This window comes from Phyllobates terribilis, unplaced genomic scaffold (assembly GCF_046119375.1).
Source record: "Phyllobates terribilis strain yellow unplaced genomic scaffold, ASM4611937v1 Scaffold_86__1_contigs__length_6382490, whole genome shotgun sequence".
Classification (NCBI taxonomy): Eukaryota; Metazoa; Chordata; class Amphibia; order Anura; family Dendrobatidae; genus Phyllobates; species Phyllobates terribilis.
This window is the reverse complement of record NW_027362846.1, coordinates 2,892,180-2,916,444: the sequence shown is the minus strand read 5'-3', so window position 1 is coordinate 2,916,444 and position 24,265 is coordinate 2,892,180. Positions and strand designations below refer to the sequence as shown.

Here is a 24,265-nt window from a genome sequence, read left to right as displayed (position 1 = left end):
CACATATCTGTGTGACTGGCGCCCTATGCAGACTCCATCGGTGTGCATGTATAATACTACACAGCCACTCCCTCCATGAAATGGTAGGTTAGTGAGTGGCTGTCTGCATCAGTATTTGGCACATGTGCTGGCCCCGCCTTTATCATTGAGGCTTGCTGCATCCTGCAGTGCATTGGTAATCTGACCTGGTGTTGGTAAGGCATTATCTTTTAGGCTATGTGCCCACGATGCAGAAATGCTCTGGATTTTTTCCTGAGCGTTTCTGCATCTCCTTGGCAGAAAAAACGCATGCGGATTGTACGGAAGTGAAGTGTTCTTCACAAGCATTTCCGCATGCGGGTTGTCAAGCGCTTTCCAAGCGATTTTAACATCACTTGGAAAGTGCTTGACAACTTGGTCACACTATATAAATCCATGCAACCGGCATGGATTTATATAGTGTGACCGAAAGAATGGTAAAAAATAAATATATACTTACCTTCTGATGGCCCCCGGTGTCTTTATCCGATGCGTCCTGGCTTGCCGGCAGCTCGCGGTAGACTAAAGGACCTGCCATCGTCAGCGGTCGCGTGACCCCTCACATGACTAATTGACGTCATGGCAGGTCCTTTTCAGACCATCGTGAGCTGCCAGCAAGCCAAGACGCATCGCTAAGGACACCGGGGGCCATCAGAAGGTAAGTATAATGTATATTTTTTATTTTATTCTTTTTTTTACAGGTTCTATGGTACCCGGGTCCGGAGGAGAGTCTCCTCTTCTCCAAACCCGGGTACCATCCGCACATTGAAACGCATGGATTCCGCATCTGCAGATGCAATGATGCGGATTCCATGCGTTCCAATGTAAGTCAATGGCGGCGAACATGCCGCGCTTCCGCAAAATAATTGGTAGTGCTGCGGATTTTTCCGCAATGATAATCCGCAGCGGAAATTTCCGCAGCATGTGCACAGCACATGGGATTATCATTGGGGAACATGACAGACCTTCTACCAAGCGTTTAAGCGTTTCTGCAGCGGAATTGCCGCTGCGGAAACGCTTAAAAAACGCATAGTGGGCATACAGCCTTACTGTGATGTTTTTTGAAATTATGTCCAATGTTCACCATTTTTAATGTTTAGTGTTAGGACTCGCAAGTATGAGGACCCTTGACGTTTGGGTTGCGAGCTTCTGTATTTTGGCCAAAATATCGACCAACACCTCATGTGGTGTATTTATCTTCTACACTATTTTTCATCTTTTTTGCACATTTTTTTGCAGGATGAGGCCAGGCCTCTTTAGTGTTGGCTGGGGGAATTGGGGCGTATGTCTTGTGGGGGTGCACGTATATAGTGCTGGGCAGCCCGCCTGATCTAATAGTATGGGTGTCATCAACAAGCTGCAAGCCAGAAACTGTGCACCACACTTATCTGTGTGACTGGCGCCCTATGCAGACTCCATCGGTGTGCATGTATAATACTAGACAGCCACCCCCCTCCATGAATTGGTAGGTTAGTGAGTGGCTGTCTGCATCAGTATTTTGCACATGTGCTGGCCCCGCCTTTATCATGGAGGCTTGCTACATCTGGTGTTGGTAAGGCATTATCTTTTACAAAGGTTCTATTGGCCCAGATGTCACCGGGAAATATTTAAGTATTGCAGGTCTTGCACTACGTGCCAGTTAACCGACCCCACCTCTCACTTTTGAAGTCCCCTCGTGCCATTGCCCATTATTGAAGTGCCGTTCGAGAGAATTGCTATGGACTTGGTCAGTCCCCTGGTTGAATCTGCTTGTGGGCATCAATTTATATTGGTTATCCTGGACTATGCCACACGCTATCCTGAAGTGATTCCACTGAGAAACTCCTCCGCAAAGAATAAATCCCGTGAGTTGGTCCACGTTTTTTCCCCCCAACAGGCTTACCAAAGGGAGATACTCACTGACCGGGGAATTCCCTCTATGAGTAAGGTGATGAGGGAGTTATGCAAAGCCCTCCAAATCTCCCAACTGAGGACTTCAGTATACCATCCTCAGACGGATAGCCTAGTCGAAAGGTTTAACAAGACTCTGAAGAGTATACTGAGGAAGGACATAGAAAGGGACAGTAGAGACTGGGACTGTCTCCTACCGTATCTGTTGTTCTCCAACCGAAAGGTTTCACAGGCCTCTAGAGGGTTCTCGCCATTCGAACTTCTGTATGGCCGACATTCGCAGGGTCTTCTGGATGTCACAAAGGAAATCTGGGAAGCCGAATTCACGCCCCATAGGAGCGTCATCGAGCATGGTTGCTCTGATGCAGGAGAGGATTGTGAAGGTGATGCCCATTGTAAAAGAACATCTCCTCCAGGCACAAGAAGCTCATGCCAGAGTCTACAACCAGTCAGCCAGAGTGAGGCACTTCAATCCGGGAGACCGGAGTCCTCATGCTAATTACTACGGTGGAAAGTAAGTTCTTGGCCATGTGGCAAGGGTGGAAAAAGTGGGTGAAGCGAACTACAAGGTTCATCAACCGGGACGACGTAAGCTGTACCAGATATACCACATCAACCTCATCAAGCCGTGGCAAGACAGAGAGGCTGTGGAAGCTCCATGCTTGCTGGGCAAGCTAGAAGGTGACGTTGGAGGAGTCGCAATAGCGGAAACGCTAACGAAGGCCAAGAAACAGCAGTGCTGGGAGTTGATGCAGAAGAATAGGGATCTGTTCTCGGAATTGTCGGGCTGCACAAGGGTCATAGAACACAAGGTTCTGACGAAGCCACATGTGCGGGTGAACTTGAAGCCCTATCAGATACCTGAGGCCCGACAAGAGTTGATATCCAAAGAGGTAGCTTGTATGCTGAAGCTCAGTGTCATTGAAGAATCCAAGAGCAGTTGGTCGAGCCTGATTGTCTTGGTCCCAAATCCCAATGGTGAGTGGAGATTCTGCAACGACTATCGGAAGTTGAATGAGGTTTGAAATTTGATGCATATCACATGCCACGCGTCGTCGAGCTGATCAAGAGGCTTGGGCCAGCAAGGCACATAACCACCTTGGATCTGACGGAGGGATATTGGCAGACCCCCATGGCACAGGTAGCCAAAGAGAAGACTGCGTTTTCTACGCTGGACGGATGCTTCCAGTATGCCCGTATGCCGTTTGGACTGCAGGGGGCCCCTGCAAAATTCCAGAGAGCTATGGATTGCATCCTTGCATCCCATAAGCAATATGCTGCAACATACCTGAACAATATTATTATCTTCAGTCCAGACTGGGAGAGTCATCTGGAAAAGATTCAGGCTGTGTTTGATGCTCTGAGGAAGGTGGGGTTTTCAATAAACTCGAAGAAATGTGGCATGGGGAAATAAGAAGCCAAGTACTTCGGATATGTAATGGGTAGAGTCAAGATAAAACCCCAAAATATTAAAGTAGAAGCAATCCAAAATTGGCTGAGACCGGTGTCGAAAAAGCAAGTCAGAGCCTTCCTGGGAATCGTGGGATACTACAGGAAAATTCATCCCAAACTTCGCCATGATGGCCGCACCCCTGACTGACCTCCTTAAAGGGACAAAATCAGCCAAGGCCAAGTGGACAGCAGAGGAGGAGACGTCCTTTCAAAAGATGAAACTGGCTCTGTGTAGGCAACCGGTCCTGGTTGCCCCGGACTTCAAGAAAGAGTTTATACTCCAGACAGATGTCTCAGATGTCGTGTTAGCAGCAGTCCTTTCCCAGGAGATACACGGGGAGGAGCACCCTGTCCTCTACCTGAGTAGAAAGCTGTTCTCCTGCGAGAAAAATTATTCGGTCATAGAGAAGGAACGCTCGGCTATAAAGTGTGCGGTGGACACCTTACCGTACTGTTAGGTCGAAAATTTAGATTATTATCCGACTATGCTCCACTCAGATGGATGAGGGAAAAAAGTGAAAAAATGCCAGAGTCACCCTCGGGTTTTTAGCCCTACAGGACTCCTACTTCCCTGTAGAACATAGAGCAGGGAAGCTACATGGTAATGCCGATGCTCTCTCGAGAATCCCCTGTCTGGTAGTAAAAGGTGTCAACCCCACAGGTTTAGGCGGGGGGGTATGTAAGGTGGCTAATGGTCGCGTAGTCCATGGGAGGTATGTGTCACAGAGATGGCTGGTCTGTGTGATGTAATCCGGAGTGTTTCTCTAGAGCACATAAGCACTAAGAAGATCGTTTGGTGCACCTGGGAGCCGGGTTACGGGTAGCTAGGAGAATGGGCGGGTCCAGCTACCCACATACCTCATCTCTGGGTGTGGTTAACAGCCTATAAAATGAAGGCTGTTGTTTGGCACATAGTCTGTGTGTTTGGAGGTAGAAGGCCTACTGTGTATGTTTGTCTTCAGACCAAGCCAAGACACTGGACGCTACCCCAGCTTGTGTGCCACACAGGCCTGGCTGAGTAGAGACCTGCTAAGGACATTTACTTTGTTTGCCTGATCTAAAGGCTATTTGCTTTTCTGTTTGGCTTCTGGGTTTATGAAGTAATAAACCCACATGAAATTTAAGAACATGCCTCCTGTTTTCCTCCTATTGTGCCCCAGTGAGTAAATCCCCTACAATATGTATAAAGGAAAGGGTATGGTACTCAGAGAATGTTTCAATAATTCGCCTCAATGCATTTTCCCAACAGGTTCATTAGGAGGCTTGATACAGGGATGATAATTCATGATGTTCAACATAGCGTGCCTAATAGCCAGGTGTCCATGTTTAAATATCCCACTTCATCCAAAACCCCTCCCAGACTATGATGCTCATTCCCATTCCTAGAGGTGAATTGTCACAGGATATACAGAATAGAGTCTGTCTACAATAATATACTGCACCTACGCTACTTCTCATGAGCTAGAGGTTCGATAATGTCCATCACCTAGTGTGCATGTCCGGAAGTGACGTGCTTTATGCTGAAACACCAGATAAACTGATTGCCGCCGTGAAACTCGTACCTGTGACTGCGCATGCCCGTAGTCATCATTCCATCTAGGATCATTGTCCACAAATGTGCATGCCCATATGTCTGCGTTCCACACCGGAGTGCATATGGTATTGGATTGCATTCCACCAACAGAAAAATCCTCTGAGATCAGTATCATGGGAGACTAAAAACAAGTATTGCACATCCTTCCATCATGCAATCGGCATGTGGATCTACTTTATCACTACAAAATATATGGTATGGTGGCCCACAGTATACTCCTAAATGGTCATATTTGACCCCTATTGCATAATTAGAGATACACAAGGAACACCACACTTGTTAGTTACTAAATAGTATAATTGGGATATAACTGATAAGAAATAATTCTGATATAGAAGCTCAGATCTCTTGATGAAGTAAAACAATATGTGAACCTCGTTCACAGGGAACTGAGTAGCAATGGGTAGAGTATAAAATCCTAAAATGTAATCCAGAATGGGGCTGTATTCATACAAAACAGGCATAGGAAATTTGCTCATTCAGTCCCTTAGGGCCTAGTGAATCCAGTCTGGAAATACATTCACTTTCTTTTTTGAGGATACATCTATTAAGATCACCACCTCTCACATTGGGTTTAACCACCTCAATGATGCAAAAGGAGATGTCGCTTGTTTCACCTCAATGTGCACTGTTCATGTGTCTCACTAATGGGGTGTCCCAATGTCACGCCAGGTGTGAGTGCAACACAGAGGAGAAAGGGAAAGGGAGCCCAGACATTATGGAAAAGGGGGAAGAGGTGACCTCCTAATCTGGACTAGCATCACCCTGTCTCCCCCTAACGTCTCTATACAGCCTCCGCAGCTGTCGCCCATCACATGCCTTGCCCAACTATCCCTGTCGTAAGGCTATAGCTGGGGGTGGAAGGAGATGAGCACTAGTCAACCTCCGCTAGCACTCTAAAGACAAAAGGGAAAGACAACACAGGGGAATTAAAACTTTGCTTTAGAAGAAACTCCAACAGGGCACACGGCCTCAAGACTCCAAAGAGGACGTGATACTGCTTCAGCCAAGTTCCAAGTAGAAATGAGTATACCCGGCGACGCCAACATAGACACACCAGGTATATATACACCCAGACTAAATGGAGGTAGAATCTGTGTCCTAAACACAGCCTCTCATCTAGGCAGCTGTCTGCATTGCCAAACGTGGAGATCTCCTGCAAACCCCTGCAGGGCGACTGTCTGTCACCTCTGACACACCCGTGACACCCAACCATGGTGTATTTCGCCCAAATGCTCCCCCCCCCCCCCCCCCCCGACACTCCTCTTAGACTGCCTCTTGGTCGTGCTTACATAACCTAGGAGGTAGGTGCATGTGGCCACATATACAAGTATACAAGGTTTTACAGTTGGAATAATCCCTCTGGAAAGAGGTTTCACCTGTAGAGGAACTCGAGAAAGATTTACATGGTCTCATCCAATTACATGTACAACTTTCTACACATCTAAAGAAACCAGATTCTTCTATCCAGCCATGTCCCCTTGGGTGCAGTTTTTTTTAGAAACTATGCACTAAACGGTCCCTAATTGACTAACCCTTTCTGAAAGTTATTGTGGGAGCAGATCACAAAGCACCCTCAGGTCCAGGTCAGCCACAAGTACATCCTAGTGTTTTCTGAGGATATTAAAGATATGGTCACAAGTTCCTATTACTTGTGTTATCCCATATTTTTCTTGGCGTCTTGGTTAGGTATGTAGAAGTGTCTCTCTCTCCTGTTTTTCAGCAAACAATCGTGCGGAATCCAAAATGTACTTTGGATACCTTTTTCCCTGAATCTGGTGTTCATGTCTATTGCCTGTATATTAATATCTGTGACATTAGAGCAGTTTCTTCTCAACTGTAAAACATTGGCCCTTGGATATTTTTTTTTTTTTTTAGTAGGATGCAGTGGTGGCTATCCCACTTTAATAGTTTATGGTAGATGAGTGTCCCTAGGGTCCAAACCAGGGCTGTGGAGTCGGAGTCGGTGCCCATTTTGGTGGATTCGGTATAAAATGGACCCACTCCGACGCCTAAAATATATAATAAATTGGGTACAGTAGTTCAATGCAGTTTGTGAGGAATATTTTTTCATAAGAATTTGGGAAAGTTATGAAATGTCCTAGAATCATAGAATGGTAGAGTTGGAAGGGACCTCCTGGGTCATCTGGTCCAACCCCCTGCTCAAAGCAGGATTCACTAAATCATCTCAGACAGATGTCTGTCCAGCCTCTGTTTGAAGACGTCCATTGAAGGGGAACTCACCACCTCTCGTGGCAGCCTGTTCCACTCATTAATCACCCTAACTGTCAAAAAGTTTTTTCTAATATCTAATCTGTGTCTCCTCCCATTTAGTTTCATCCCATTGCTTCTAGTCTTTCCTTGTGCAAATGAGAATAAAGATGATCCTTCTAAAATGTGACAGCCCTTGACATATTTGTAGACAGCTATTCAGTCTTCTCCCAGTCTTCTTTTTTGCAAGCTAAACATTCCCAAATCCTGCAACCTTTCCTCATAGGACATGGTTTGCAGACCAGTCACCATTCTGGTCGCTCTTCTCTGAACTTGCTCCAGTTTGTCTATATCTTTTTTAAAATGTGGTGCCCAAAACTGTACACAGTATTCCAGATGAGGTCTGACCAAAGAGGAGTAAAGACCGATAATGACTTCACGTGATCTAGACTGTATGCTTCTGTTAATACATCCCAGAATTGTATTTGCCTTTTTTGCTGCTGCATCACACTGTTGACTCATGTTCAGTCTATGATCTATTAGTATACCTAAGTCTTTTTCACATGTACTGTTGCTTAGCTCTATTCCTCCCATTCTGTATATGCTTTTTTCATTTTTATTGCCCAGATGTAGTACTTTGCATTTTTCCCTGTTAAAAAACATTCTGGTTGCTGCCCACTGCTCCAGTTTATTTAGGTCTTTTTGAATCCTCTCTCTCTCTTCTCTAGTATTAGCTATCCCTCCTAGCTTTGTGTCATCAGCAAATTTAATCAGTTTACCCTCAATTCCTTCATCTAAATCATTGATAAAGATGTTGAACAATACAGGTCCCAGGACAGAGCCCTGTGGTACCCCACTTGAGACATTCATCTAGCTGGATGTGAAGCCATTTACAACCACTCTTTGAGTCCGATCACTAAGCCAGTTATGAATCCACCTAACAGTTGCCTGGTCCATTGCATACTTGGTCATTTTTTCAATAAGGATGGTGTGAGATACTTTGTCAAATGCTTTGCTGAAGTCAAGATATACTATATCTACAGCATTTCCCTGATCCACCCAGTCAGTGATTCTGTCATAGAAGGAAATTAAGTTAGTCTGACATGACTTGTTAGTTACAAACCCATGCTGACTCTGGTTAATCACTTCATTCTTATCCATGTACTTACATACATGTTGTTTAATAATTTGTTCAAAGATCTTTCCTGGTATAGAAGTCAGACTCACCGGCCTATAGTTCCCTGGGTCCACCTTCTTCCCCTTTTTGAAGATAGGAACAACATTTGCTCTTCTCCAGTCTTCTGGGACTTCTCCTGTTCTCCAAGAATTTTCAAAGATTATGGAGAGTGGTTCTAAAATTTCTTCTACGATCTCCTTCAGTACTCTGGGGTGTAATTCATCTGGACCTGGAGACTTGAACTCATTTATATTAGCTAAATATTCCCTCACAATCTCTCTGTTTACAGATAACTTGGATTCTTCTATTCCTTTAAAAGGACAGTGAAGATCAGTTGATGTTACATTTTCTTTCTGAGAGAAAACAGATGCAAAATAGGAATTAAAAAGTTCGGCCTTCTCAACATCCTCTCTTACCATTTCTCCATTTTCATCCTGTAAAAATCCTATAAATGTCTTGCCTATTCCTGATCTAAGAGTCTAGACTTTTAGCTGAGAAAAGCCTTAGTTACTTACCGGTAACGGGATTTTTCGGAGCCCATGACAGCACCACGAGAGAGAGGATCCGCCCATCAAGGACAGGAAACCTACAGGTTAAAAAGGGCGGCACCTCTCTCTCACCTCAGTTTAGTTAACAGAGCATGAGAGGACCGCCAAGGTTAGTTACAATAAACACATCATTACATTAAGTACATTACTTTCACCAACTTCTCCCAAAGGTGCACAAAACAAAGGAAAGCCAACTCTACGGGAGTGCAAAACACCAGTGAAGGGAGGGAATATACGGGTGCTGTCATGGGCTCCGAAAAATCCCGTTACCGGTAAGTAACTAAGGCTTTATTCGTTCTCCCATGACAGCACCACGAGAGAATTACAGAGACGAAAGGAAATTAGGGAGGGATCACCGCTTGAAGCACCCTTCTCCCAAAGGTGAGATCAGCAGAGACACCCAGGTCCAATCTATAATGCCTATAAAAGGTAGAAGGAGAAGACCAAGTGTCAGCCTTACATATCTCTTCGATGGAAAGCCCCGTTTTCTCCGCCCAGGAGGTTGCTATCGCTCTGGTGGAATGAGCTCTCAACCCCTCCGGAACCTCCTTATTCCCTGAGGAGTAGGCGAGGGATATGGCCTCTCTAATCCATCTTGCAATCGTAGACTTTGAGGCCTTACAACCCTTTCTAGCCCCCTGATGGCATATAAATAGGGAATTATCCTTCCTAAAACTGCGTGAAATCTGTAGGTATTTGAGTACGCACCTCCTCACGTCTAAAGTGTGTAGCCTCTCCTCTTTTTGATTTTTGGGGGGAAAGCAAAAGGTTGGGAGAACTACCTCCTGAGTTCTATGGAACCGAGTGACTACTTCTGGAAGAAAGGCTGGGTCAGGTTTTAATACAATCCTATCATCCAGAATCTGAGTAAATGGCGGACATATGGAAAGAGCCTGTATGTCACTCACTCTTCTGGCTGAAGTCAGGGCCACTAACAGGGCTGTTTTTAGGAGAATAATTTTTGGGGAGGCTAAATCTAGGGGCTCGAAGGGAGGATTAGTTAAGGCCTCTAGGACCAAATTCAAATCCCAGGGAGAGGATTTTGCTTTGATAATGGGTCTACACCTAAAGGAAGCTTTTATAAATCGTGCTATCCAATAATTAGCTGCAATATCGGAAGAAAACAAAGCTCCCAAAGCCGACACCTGTACTTTTAAGGTACTAGTGGTAAGCCCCAATTCTAAGCCCCGCTGCAGAAACTCTAGTATTTTCCCAATAGGGGGCCCCTCCTCTGATTTAAATTCAGTAAATGATAAAAACTTCCTCCAGGTCCTAGCATAAATGCGGGTGGTAACGGGTTTTCTGCTAGACAAGAGAGTATTTACTACATTTGCGGGGAATCCCTTGTTGGTTAACAGCACCCTCTCAAATTCCACGCCGTCAAATGGAGACTCGAGGCTGGAGTATGGGAAACCGGACCCTGTGTGAGAAGGTCTGGAATCTCCGGAAGGATCCAGGGATCTGATATGGATATTTTTCGGAGACAAGGGAACCACGGTCTTTTGGGCCAAAAGGGGCATATGAGTATTACTCTGGCCCTGTCTGCCCTGATCTTCCTTATAACTGCTGGAAGCAGGATCATGGGAGGAAATGCATATGTCAGAGGGAATTTCCAGGGAACCATAAAGGCGTCCACTGTCAGGGGTTCTTCTCTGGGGTCTAGGGAACAGAATGTTGTCACCTTCCGGTTGCATTTCGTCGCAAATAAGTCCACTGTCGGAAGACCCCACATTGCCACAATTCTGGAGAAGATTTGAGGATTCAAGGACCATTCTCCCTCTTTTATGGAAATACGGCTTAGGAAATCCGCTGTGACGTTGTTAGAACCTTGCTCTTAGGTTTTTTCCTTTGCTGGTCACATGACCTCGTTGGCCTATTTAATCCTGCTCCGCCCTTCTGGCTTTGCTGGACTTCATTGTATAACTACTTTCTAGCTAGCCTGTGCTCTGTATCTAACTCTGTTAGTTTGCTTGGTCTACGGACCTCAGTGTTCTATATATTTTGTTTGTTTGTCTGACTGCTACTATTTCTGTTAGGAGGTGTCCCATTTTCCTCCCAGTCCTTAGTACTTGTAGGGATTCCTTCCCCACATCTATAGGTCTCCGTACAGACTAGCTTAGGACTTTAGCAGGTCTGATCGCAGGATCAGGTTCCCTGTTACATCGTAGGGATTCAGCTGAGTTCTATCGTAGGGACAGATTTCCTCTCTTTCCTTAGCTCTGGTAGCAGAACATAACAGTAAGTCCAGCCTGCAAATTCTCTAAGGAAAGATTTTTCTGTTCCATCATGGTGTCGGTTCAGGATTTGGCTCATCGCCTGCAGGGACTCTCTCTGGAGGTGGCCGAGCTCCGTCAGCACGTGAGTAACTGTCCTGGAGCACATTTCTTCTTGGAGCCTAAGGTATGTTTGCCGGATTTATTTTTTGGTGAACACCGAGAATTTTTTTCATTTAAAAATGCTTGCTTATTGTATTTTCGTTTGAGACCCAAGTCCTCTGGGGATGAATCCCAGCGCATAGGGTTCATAATGTCACTTTTGCGCAAAGAGCCTCAGGAGTGGGCCTTTTCTTTGCAACCTAGTGATACATGCTTCAGATCAGTGGATAGTTTTTTTTCTGCTTTGGGGCTATTATATGATGATCCTGACCGTGTCGCATCAGCTGAGACTGAGTTGAGACGTTTGAAACAGGGATTAGGTAATGTGGAAAAATATTGTACTCATTTCCGTCGTTGGTCTACTCAAACAGGGTGGAACGATTCTGCTCTGAAAAGTCTATTTCTTGCTGGGCTCAATGAAAGGGTTAAAGACCTGCTAATTGCTTATCCTACACCTGAAGATTTACAACAGGCTATGCAATTAGCTATACGGGTGGATAGGAGACTGCGTGCAAGGGTTAATGAGAGCAAATCCTCTGCTATGTCAGTTTCTGGTTATGAGAATGTGTGTACGAACAGTGGTGAACCGATGGAGATTGGATCGGTGGCACCTCGCTCTCAAGAAAAAGACCGTCGATTTTCTGAAGGCTTGTGTTTCTATTGCGGAAAATCTGGTCATTTGATTAAAGGCTGTGAGCTTCGTATGAAGAAAGAAAAAAAAATGGTCAGTCATGCCCGTATTGCCTGTTTAAATTCCAAGGGTGTATTTTTAGCTGCTTCCACGATTGCTCAGGAAAAATTAATGGAATTTCGGGTGTTTGTTCATTGTGGGTCTACTCTGAATGTAATTGATGGGGGATTCTTGGAAAGACTCAATTTAAAACCCGAACCTTTATCATCCCCCATTGCTGTGGTTTCTGTGGATGGTTCCCCTTTGAAGAATATTACTCTTAAGGTCTGTGAATTTCCTCTCACTATTAATGGTGTTCACCATGAGAAATTGGATTTGGTAGTTTTGAATAACTTGCCTTCTCCAGTAATATTGGGATTGCCCTGGTTAAAATTTCACAATCCTGTACTGGATTGGTCTACCAATGAAATTAAATCCTGGAGCCATAAATGTTATGACAAGTGTTGTAACGGGCGTATTGCAGCTTTGGATAGGGGAGAATTGCCTGTTCCTATTCAGGATTTTTGGAGAGTTTTTTCTGAGAAGGAATCGCAGGTTTTGCCTCCCCATAGAGACTATGATTGTTCTATTGAATTTGTCCCTGGAGCGACTCTTCCTAAAAGTCGTTTATTTAACCTTACTATTCCTGAGAGGAAGGCTTTGGATGAATATATACAGACAAGTTTGGCCGCCGGTCACATTAGGCCCTCTAAGTCTCCTGTGGCGGTTGGATTTTTTTTTGTAAAAAAAAAGGACGGCGGTTTACGTCCTTGTCTGGATTTTCGTGAGATTAACAAAATTACTGTACGCAATCCTTACCCACTGCCATTGATTCCTGATCTGTTTAATCAGTTAATGGGGGCCAAGTGGTTCTCTAAAATTGACCTTAAGGGGGCATACAATCTGTTGCGCATGAAGGAGGGTGACGAATGGAAGACTGCTTTTAACACTCCTGTGGGTCATTTTGAGAATCTGGTTATGCCTTTTGGTCTTACTAATGCTCCTGCATTTTTTCAGAATCTTATTAATGACATCCTTAGACCTTTGATCGGCAAAAATGTGGTTGTGTATTTGGATGACATTTTGATTTATTCGCCGGATCTTGAGTCTCATTGGCGGAGCGTACGTGAGGTATTACAATTGTTAATGGACAATTCGCTTTTTGCTAAGCTGGAGAAATGTGAGTTCGCTGTACAGAGAATTAGTTTTTTGGGTTACATTATCTCCAGCGAAGGTTTTGAGATGGACCCGGTTAAAGTTCAAGCTGTACAGGAATGGCCTAGGCCTACTGGTTTGAAATCGATACAGAGGTTTTTAGGTTTCGCCAATTATTACAGAAAATTCATAAAAAATTTTTCTAGTATTGTCAAACCTCTAACCGATCTCACCAGGAAAGGTGCTGATGCGGTTCAGTGGTCTTCTGAGGCCATTGAAGCTTTTGTGTATCTCAAGGAGAGGTTCACCTCTGCTCCCATCCTTATGCAGCCTGATGTGACTAAGCCGTTTTTGGTTGAGGTTGATGCTTCTTCGGTGGGGGTTGGCGCAGTATTGTCTCAGGATAACGGGGATGGATTACATCCCTGTGCCTTTTTTTTCAAAAAAATTTTCGGAGACTGAACTGAATTACGATATTGGTAATCGGGAATTATTGGCTATTAAACTCGCATTTGAACACTGGCGCCACTTCTTGGAAGGTGCGGAATTTCCCGTTCAGGTTCTTATGGATCATAAAAATCTGATATATCTTGATGCTGCCAAGCGCCTGAATGCCCGTCAGGCTAGGTGGGCACTGTTTTTCTCGCGGTTTAATTTCTCCGTTACTTACATCCCTGGTACTAAGAATGTTAAGGCGGATGCCTTGTCTCGCAGTTTTTCTCCCATAGTTGGTGCTGAGAAAGAGGAGAACATTTTACAAGAAGGTGTTGTGATAGCTGCTTTGGACTCCGTTTTGGAAGACGAGATTCTTAAAGCACAGGAGAATGCCCCATCTAACACTCCTCATGGGAGGTTGTTTGTGCCTGGGACCTTTAGGAGAGATTTGTTTATTGAGTGTCACGAATCTCGGTTGGCAGGTCATCCCGGAATCTCTGAGACCAAGAGACTGGTGGGTCGCAGTTTTTGGTGGCCTGGATGGCAGAAGGAAGTCATTAAGTGGGTGCGTCAATGTACTATATGTGCTAGATCTAAGTCCTCACATACTCCTGCTGCGGGGTTGCTTTGTCCTTTGGAGGTTCCTAGTGCTCCTTGGACACATTTGGCTATGGACTTTATAACTGACCTTCCCCCCTCTGAGGGTTTTACGGTCATCTGGGTGGTCGTGGACCGTTTTAGCAAGATGTGTCACTTGGTTCCCTTCGTCAAACTGCCCTGCGCTAAAACTCTCGCTAAGGCCTTTGTCAAGGAAATTGTCAGACTTCATGGCGTTCCTACTGACATTGTTTCTGATAGGGGTCCTCAGTTCGTGGCTCGTTTTTGGCGTGCCTTTTGTGATAGGTTGGGAATTCATTTGTCGTTCTCGTCCGGATATCATCCTGAATCTAATGGCCAGACAGAAAGGAAAAACCAGGATGTTGAGCAGTTCTTGCGTTGTTTTGTGGCAGACAATCAAGAGGGGTGGTCTGAGTTTCTGCCACTTGCTGAATTTGCTCTGAACAATCATACATCTTCTTCTGCTGGTTGTTCGCCTTTTTTTTGTTGTTCTGGGAGACATCCGTCGTTTGGGTCGTTCTCCAAGTTGGGATCTGCCGTGCCTGAGGAGGAGAATTTTTCCGGTGATTTGGAGAGAGTTTGGACGGATGTGCGTGGTAATCTTCAGGAGGCCAACAGAAAATCTAAAGACTACTTTGATAGGAAACGACAGGAGGTTTTGTTCGCTGTTGGTGACATGGTTTGGTTGTCCTCTAGGAATCTGCGGTTGAGGATTCCTTCTAAGAAATTGGGTCCCAAGTTTGTAGGGCCCTTTAAGGTGCTTCAGGTTGTCAACCAATCTGCTGTTAGGTTGGAGGTTCCTACCTCCTGGAGAACTAATCCGGTATTTCATGTCTCTCTGTTAAAAAAAGCTGTTGTGTCGGATGGTGACGCCTCTGCCTCTGTTCCTCCGGTGGTGGAGGACGGGGAATATGAAATTTCTCGCATCCTTAACTCTAGACGGTATAGAGGTAGTTTGCAGTATCTGGTGGCCTGGAAAGGTTTCGGACCCGAGGATAACTCTTGGGTGAGGTCAGATGATGTTTCCGCGTCCAGACTTATCAGAGCGTTTCACAGGAGATTTCCTGATAAGCCTGGTCCTAGGGGATCCGGAGGATCCTCTTAGAAGGGGGGGTACTGTTAGAACCTTGCTCTTAGGTTTTTTCCTTTGCTGGTCACATGACCTCGTTGGCCTATTTAATCCTGCTCCGCCCTTCTGGCTTTGCTGGACTTCATTGTATAACTACTTTCTAGCTAGCCTGTGCTCTGTATCTAACTCTGTTAGTTTGCTTGGTCTACGGACCTCAGTGTTCTATATATTTTGTTTGTTTGTCTGACTGCTACTATTTCTGTTAGGAGGTGTCCCATTTTCCTCCCAGTCCTTAGTACTTGTAGGGATTCCTTCCCCACATCTATAGGTCTCCGTACAGACTAGCTTAGGACTTTAGCAGGTCTGATCGCAGGATCAGGTTCCCTGTTACATCGTCGGGATTCAGCTGAGTTCTATCGTAGGGACAGATTTCCTCTCTTTCCTTAGCTCTGGTAGCAGAACATAACAGACGTTTTCTTTCCCTTTTAGATGAATAGCCGAAAGGGAGAGACAATGATATTCTGAAGAAGTCTGTCCGCTACCCTCATTAAGTCTCTTGAGCGGGTTCCCCCTTGGTGATTTATATAAGCTACCGAGACTTGATTGCCCGAGAGTATACGGACATGCTGGCCCTGTAAGGAACTTGTTGAACGCATAATCCACCGCCAAAAGCTCCTTAACATTTGATGACAACTGTATCTCACTCCTTGACCAGGTCCCCTGAACTAAGTTCCCATTGAAGTGAGCTCCCCAACCTGCAGCACTCGCATCTGTAGTTAAGACTCCCATCGGCTTACACTCCCAGGGGACCCCCCTAGAAAGATTATCGTGTCATAACCACCAATGAAGGGAATGTATGGCCCGAGGACACAGGGTAAACTCACGGTCTAAATGTCCTTCTAGGACTGAGTTGTTATACAATACATCCCACTGAAGAGCCCTTGAATGAAATTGTGACCAACGAACTGCGGAAAAACTCGAGGTTAAGGTCTCTAATAACGACATGGCTTTACGGAGTGACATAGAGGGTTTATCCATACACTGTCTTACCAAACCCTGGATTCTTGTGATTTTTTCTTCAGATAAATAACATAACCGTTTTTTAGAATCTAACATGACCCCCAGATACTGCTGAGCTTTGAGTGGAGTTAATCTAGATTTTTCCAAATTTAGAAACCACCCCAAGCCCTCCAAGACAGACATGGTCACCCGAAGGTGGGCCTCGCATTGAACAACAGAGTTTCCCACTATCAGGAGATCATCTAGGTAAGGGATTATTAGAATGTCTCTTTCTCTTATATGGGCCATAACCTCTGCCATTAATTTGGTGAAAATTCGCGGGGCTATTGCTAACCCAAAGGGAAGTGCAGTGTACTGAAAGTGTTTAACCACCCCCTCAATTTCAATGGCCAGCCTCAGGTATTTCTGATAGTAACTATGAATGGGAATATGGTAATGCGCATCCTTGAGATCGAGAACTACCATATAACAGTGGGGAAAAAGCAACTTTATTACTGTTTTCAAGGATTCCATTTTGAAAGTGTCTACTTTAAGGAAGCTATTTAAGGATTTTAGATTTATAATTGTCCTGAAACTCCCATCCGGTTTTGGGACCAAGAAGAGCGGGGAGTAGAATCCGAGACCCTTTTCTGAATCCGGAACCTCAATCAGGACGTTTTTCCTTATTAAGACTTGAATTTCCGATACGAGGGCAGTCTGGCGTTCTGGGGAGGAACTAGAGGGAACAATCATGAATCTCTTGTGAGGAAAAGCTTGAAATTGAAATTTTAGACCATATTTAATCAGGCTCAAAATCCAATTACTATGAGAAATCTGTTCCCAAGCTGGGGAAAATAATGACAATCTCCCTCCCACCTGGGCTGATTGTGCATTCCCTGGCTTCTGCTGATTTTTTGGAGATGAACCAAAGAGAAGGCCTCTACCTTTTCGACCTCTTTCTTCGGACTTGTCCGGTTCCCTGAAGAATCTTCTTCGGATGAATTTTCTTTTCCGAAACGATCTCTTAAAGGAGGGTAGAGGTACTGATGGAAAACACTTCTTAGGATCTCCGGCCTTCTCCAATAATTCGTCCATAGTCTGGCCAAAGAGATATTCCCCTTCGCAAGGGATTGCACACAGCCTGGACTTTGTCTGTACATCCCCAAGCCAGCATTTAATCCATAGCGCTCGTCGAGCCGCATTTGACAGAGCTGATGACTTTGCTGCGAATCTGACTAAGTCCGCAGACGCATCAGCAAGAAAGGCCGCTGCACCCTGAATCAGTGGAAGGGAAGAAATAATCTCCTTCCTAGAGACACCATCCCTTAGCTGACTGTTTAACTGTTCCAGCCAAACCATCAGGGCTCTAGATGTGCAGGTGGCTGCTACTGCTGGTCTCAGTGCTCCTGCAGCTGTCTCCCATGCACCTTTTAAGAAGGTATCGGCTCGTCTGTCCAGGGGGTCTTTTAATGCTCCCATGTCATCAAACGGGAGGGAAGTCTTTTTTGCCGCTTTAGCGACAGCAACGTCCAGCTTTGGTGCTTTTGACCAAGAGGAACATATGGCATCCTCAAATGGGTACCTCCTCTTGAAAGATGGAGGAACACTGCCCTTCCTGTCGGGTTTTTTCCACTCTCTATCATTGAGGTCTTTTACTCTTGTATTCACGGGAAAACGTTTTCTCTTTTTCTGACCTAATCCACCAAACATTAAGTCCTCCACAGACTTTTCTGCCCTCATGTCTACAATGCCCATGGTAGACCGGACAGCTTTTACCAAGGCATCAACCTCCTGCAGAGGAAAACACTGTCTATCCGATTCACTATCAGAAGAAGAGAGAGCGGAGGAGGAAATGTCAGATATCTGGACCCGGCTCAGGTTCCCGAGAAATATGAGTAGATTCTGAGCCTTGCAAAGCCTTGCCTATTTCCTCTCTAATTAAAGTCTTTAGGTCCAGGGACAACCCAGGGGTTTCCTCCGCCATTACTTTGTTAATACACAGCTGGCACAATTTCTTATTATATGCATCTGGGAGCGGATTGCTGCATAAGGCACATTCTTTATGTTTCGTTTTAGCTGAACATTTCTTGCTCTGAAAGAGGAGTTTATAGAAAGAAAAAAGGAGGAGGAAACTATTAGTAGAACTTCCACGAAGATTCCACTTACCCCACAGAATATCTGGTACCGTAGAAGCAGAAGAATCCATCATAAAAGGCGGGGAATCACGCTGAACCGGACTATTTTTTCTGCTCTTAGTGGTGAACGACTAGACCCAGACCGGGAATAACGTTGCACCACCAGTTGTGAGGGCTCCCCAGAGGGCTGCTCCTGCAGCAGCTGCTCTTGCTGAGGTGAAAGCTGCTCCTATGAATCTCCCATGTCTACCAAGATAACAATGGGCTGGGAAGCACCTTTGTATGTTGCCAGGACTCTTTTATACTGGCCATGCCAGGTACCATGTGTGGGTTTTTTTCTTTTTTAGAACCCAGGAGGGAGTCAATTGTTCCCACGTGGTTCCCCCCCCCCAGGTGGGCTCACCGCCGCCTGCCCAGCTGACGTTGTCCTCCTCGTGGCTTCGGCGTCCTCATGCTCGCGCGCACTTCCTGGTTGCGCACGCGAGCTCCGCCCACTTCCGGTGACGTCCCCGACGCACCGGAAATACGTCACAGGGCCGCGCCTGTCACGTGCCCCGCCGGCGCGGCCCGGATCTCCTGCCTCGTACTGCCTGCCGCAACGCACATGGAGGTGCCCCAATGAGCCCTGCCGTGGCGTCTCCAGAGGCCCAGGACAGACAGCTCCATCCAACGCCCTGTGGCTCCCTCTGGGGCAAGAGACCATCTTCTGCAGGTAAGCCTGCGAGGTCTCCCATCATGGACAGGAAACCTAAACTGAGGCGAGAGAGAGGTGCCGCCCTTTTTAACCCGTAGGTTTCCTGTCCTTGATGGGCAGATCCTCTCTCTCGTGGTGCTGTCATGGGAGAACGAATAAAATGTGTCCTACTGTAAATCACTTAAACATGAGCCATGTATGAGGGAGTCGGAGTCATGAAGTCGGAGACGGTGTCATGGAAATTTAGGAGTAGGAGTCAAAGGTTTGGCTTACCGACTCCACAGCCCTGGCTCCCATCCCGTACTTTCTTGATTGGTACATCAAGGAAAGGCAACTGGTAATAATTAAACTCTGATATAAATCTAAGGGCCACTCTATGGATATTGAGTTCCCTGACAAATTAAAGAAATTGTTCACTCGTCCTTGACCAGATGATAAAAATGTTGTCAATATATCTATATCATACCCCAATATATGGTTGCCACTACTTATAATCATCACTGAGTATTTTGGTTTCCTCCCACCATCCCAGGAATAGATTAGCAGATGAGGGGGTACAGGGGCTCCCCATTGCAGTACCCCTGAGCTCGTTTAAGTACTTCCTGTCAAAAAGTAAGACGTTATGAGTAAGAATGAATTTTAGAAGATCCTCCATGAAGTCATTATGTCTACTACACTCTATTGATATCGATTTCAATAAACATCTTACGCCACTGATATCATCCTCATGCGATATATTACTGTACAAAGCCTCGATATCTAGTAAGGCCTGCTCCCCTACATGAATGTATACATGCTCGAGGGTATATGTAGGGGAGCAGGCAGAGGGAAAACCAACTCCAGAGGGATTATTCCAACTGTAAAACCTCAGGACTTATTCAAACTGCAGGACCTCAGGCGGTACTGTGGGAACATTATACTGTGTGGGGGCATCATCCATACTGCATAAGGGGCATAATGGGGGCATTACACTGTGGGGGGCATCATACATACTGCATAAGGGGCATAATGGGGGCATTACACTGTGTGGGGGCATCATACATACTGCATAAGGGGCATAATGGGGGCATTACACTGTGTGGGGGCATCATACATACTGCATAAGGGGCATAATGGGGGCATTACACTGTGTGGGGGCATCATACATACTGCATAAGGGGCATAATGGGGGCATTACACTGTGTGGGGGCATCATACATACTGCATAAGGGGCATAATGGGGGCATTACACTGTGTGGGGGCATCATACATACTGCATAAGGGGCATAATGGGGGCATTACACTGTGTGGGGGCATCATACATACTGCATAAGGGGCATAATGGGCGCATTACACTGTGTGGGGGCATCATACATACTGCATAAGGGGCATAATGGGCGCATTACACTGTGTGGGGGCATCATACATACTGCATAAGGGGCATAATGGGGGCATTACACTGTGTGGGGGCATCATACATACTGCATAAGGGGCATAATGGGGGCATTATACTGTGTGGGGCATCAAAAATACTGCATAAGGGGCATAATGGAGGTATTACAATGTGTGGGGCATCATACAGTGGTGGTCAAAAGTATTGGCACCCCTGCAATTCTGTCAGATAATACTCAGTTTCTTTCTGATAAAGGTTGCAATCACAAATTCTTTGGTATTATTATCTTCATTTATTTTGTCTTCAATGAAAAAATACTAAAAAGAATTGTCTTAAAGCCAAATTGGATATAATTCCACACCAAACCTAAAAAAGGGGGTGGACAAAAGTATTGGCACTGTTTGAAAAATCATGTGATGCTTCTCTAATTCGTGTAATTAACAGCACCTGTAACTTACCTGTGGCACCTAACAGGTGTTGGCAATAACTAAATCAGCCAGTTAACATGGATTAAAGTTGACTCAACCTCTGTCCTGTGTCCTTGTGTGTACCACATTGAGCATGGAGAAAAGAAAGAAGACCAAAGAACTGTCTGAGGACTTGAGAAACCAAATTGTGAGGAAGCATGAGCAATCTCAAGGCTACAAGTCCATCTCCAAAGACCTGAATGTTCCTGTGTCTTCCGTGCAGTGTCTTCAAGAAGTTTAAAGCCCATGGTACTGTAGCTAACCTCCCTAGATGTGGACAGAAAAGAAAAATTGATGAGAGATTTCAACGCAAGATTGTGCGGATGGTGGATAAAGAACCTCGACTAACATCCAAACAAGTTCAAGTTGCCCTGCAGTTCGAGGGTACAACAGTATCAACCCGTACTATCCGTCGGCGTCTGAATGAAAAGGGACTGTATGGTAGGATACCCAGGAAGACCCCACTTCTTACCCCGAGACATAAAAAAGCCAGGCTGGAGTTTGCCAAAACTTACCTGAGAAAGCCTAAAACGTTTTGGAAGAATGTTCTCTGGTCAGATGAGACAAAAGTAGAGCTTTTTGGGAAAAAGCATCAACATAGAGTGTACAGGGAAAAAAAAGAGGCATTCAAAGAAAAGAACACGGTCCCTACAGTCAAACATGGCGGAGGTTCCCTGATGTTTTGGGGTTGCTTTGCTGCCTCTGGCACTGGACTGCTTGACCGTGTGCATGGCATTATAAAGTCTGAAGACTACCAACAAATTTTGCAGCATAATGTAGGGCCCAGTGTGAGAAAGCTGGGTCTCCCTCAGAGGTGATGGGTCTCTCTCAGAGGTCATGGGTCTTCCAGCAGGACAATGACCCAAAACACACTTCCAAAAGCACTATAAAATGGTTTGAGAGAAAGCACTGGAGACTTCTAAGGTGGCCAGCAATGAGTCCAGACCTGAATCCCATAGAACACCTGTGGAGAGTTCTCAAAATGGCAGTTTGGAGAAGGCACCCTTCAAAATTTCAGGGACCTGGAGCAGTTTGCCAAAGAAGAATTGTCTACAATTCCAGCAGAGCATTGTAAGAAACTCATTGATGGTTACCGGAAGCGGTTGTTCGCAGTTATTTTGGCTAAAGGTTGTGCAACCAAGTATTAGGCTGAGGGTGCCAATACTTTTGTCTGGCCCATTTTTGGAGTTTTGTGTGAAATGATCAATGATTTGATTTTTGCTTCATTCTCTTTTGTGTTTTTTCATTGAAGACAAATTAAATGAAGATAATAATACCAAAGAATTTGTGATTGCAATCATTTTCAGGAAGAAATTGAGTATTATCTGACAGAATTGCAGGGGTGCCAATACTTTTGGCCACCACTGTACATACTGCATAAGGGTCATAATGGGGGCATTACACTGTGTAGGGGCGTCATACATACTGCATAAGGGGCATAATGGGGGCATTACACTGTGGGGCATCATACATACTGCATAAGGGGCATAATGGGGGGCATTTCACTGTGTGGGGGCATCATACATCCTGCATAAGGGGCATAATGGGGGCATTACACTGTGTAGGGGCGTCATACATACTGCATAAGGGGCATAATGGGGGCATTACACTGTGGGGCATCATACATACTGCATAAGGGGTATAATGGGGGCATTACACTGTGTGGGGGCATCATACATACTGCATAAGGGGCATAATGGGGGCATTACACTGTGTGGGGGCATCATACATCCTGCATAAGGGGCATAATGGGGGCATTATACTGTGGGGGTATCATACATCCTGTATAAGGGGCATAATGGGGGCATTACACTGTGTGTGGAGCATCATACATACTGCATAAGGGGCATAATGGGGGGCATTTCACTGTGTGGGGGCATCATACATCCTGCATAAGGGGCATAATGGGGGCATTACACTGTGGGGGGCATCATACATCCTGCATAAGGGGCATAATGGGGGCATTACACTGTGTGTGGAGCATCATACATACTGCATAAGGGGCATAATGGGGGGCATTACACTGTGTGGGGGCATCATACATCCTGCATAAGGGGCATAATGGGGGCATTACACTGTGGGGGGCATCATACATCCTGCATAAGGGGCATAATGGGGGCATTATACTGTGGGGGGCATCATACATCCAGCATAGGGGCATAATGGGGGCATTACACTGTGTGGGGGCATCATACATCCTGCATAGGGGCATAATGGGGGCATTACACTGTGTGGGGCATCATACATACTGTATAAGGGGCATAATGGGGGCATTACACTGTGGGGGGCGTCATACATCCTACATAAGGGGCATAATGGGGGCATTACACTGTGGGGGGGCATCATACATCCTGCATAAGGGGCATAATGGGGGCATTACACTGTGGGGGGCATCATACATCCTGCATAAGGGGCATAATGGGGGCATTACACTGTGTGGGGGCATCATACATCCTGCATAAGGGGCATAATGGGGACATTACACTGTGTGGGGGCATCATACATACTGCATAAGGGGCATAATGGGGGCATTACACTGTGTGGGGGCATCATACATAGTGCATAAGGGGCATAATGAGGGCATTACACTGTGGGGGGCATCATACATCCTGCATAAGGGGCATAATGGAGACATTACACTGTGTGGGGGCATCATACATCCTGCATAAGGGGCATAATGGGGGCATTACACTGTGTGGGGGCATCATACATAGTGCATAAGGGGCATAATGGGGGCATTACACTGTGGGGCCAGTAAAGGGGTCCTGTACTATGAGAACAATACGTTTCCTCCCTTCCTGTCTCCATAGTTGGGTCGTATGTATCTATTACAGGAAACAGAACAAAAACCTTATGATTCTTATAAAGGGGCAACACTAGACCCCAAAAGAGTCTCCGTGCTGAAGGGGTTACTGCCCCCTGCGCCCAGTAATGGGGGTCTCCACATACCTCCACCTGCAGAGCCGCCACCACATATATTGCTGCTCTGTGCGCACAGGAGCTGTGATGAGGTCACAGGAGGGGAGGAGTCAGGGGTCACATGATCAGGGGCCTCAGTGGATGCAGGACTCTGCTGTGCTGGTTGTCATGGTGCTGGATGAGCTGAAGTTTATGTGTGGGGTCAGGAGGGGTTTACAGTGTGGATGTAGCAGAGCCGCGTGTGTACGAGGTGTATGGAGCGGAGCCGCGTGTGTACGAGGTGTACGGAGCGGAGCCGCGTGTGTACGAGGTGTACGGAGCGGAGCCGTGTGTGTACGAGGTGTACGGAGCAGAGCCGCGCGTGTACGAGGTGTACGGAGTGAAGCCGCGTGTGTACGAGGTGTACGGAGCAGAGCCGCGTGTGTACGAGGTGTACGGAGCAGAGCCGTGTGTGTACGAGGTGTACG

At 45.9% G+C, this 24,265-nt stretch overlaps 2 protein-coding genes across 5 annotated transcripts in view; both read right to left on the bottom strand.

Annotated features, from left to right (window-relative positions):
- Positions 1 to 23,866, bottom strand: part of LOC141197751 (uncharacterized) — a 43,781-nt gene extending 19,915 nt beyond the window's left edge. For 2 of the 4 annotated variants that reach the window (XM_073662837.1, XM_073662840.1), the window contains exons 1-3: positions 23,829 to 23,862; positions 20,871 to 21,146; positions 8,393 to 8,695 (exon numbers count right to left, since the gene is read on the bottom strand). The gene's annotated coding sequence lies outside the window, so the exon portion shown is untranslated. Of the gene's footprint in view, positions 1 to 8,392; positions 8,696 to 20,870; positions 21,147 to 23,828 lie in introns of all 4 variants that reach the window. The other 2 variants (XM_073662838.1, XM_073662839.1) reach the window with 2 other exon arrangements.
- LOC141197752 (uncharacterized) overlaps positions 1 to 23,867 on the bottom strand; it is an 85,753-nt gene extending 61,886 nt beyond the window's left edge. The window contains exon 1 of the mRNA XM_073662841.1: positions 23,829 to 23,867. The gene's annotated coding sequence lies outside the window, so the exon portion shown is untranslated. The remainder of the gene's footprint in view (positions 1 to 23,828) is intronic.
- Between the last annotated feature and the right edge of the window lie 398 nt (positions 23,868 to 24,265).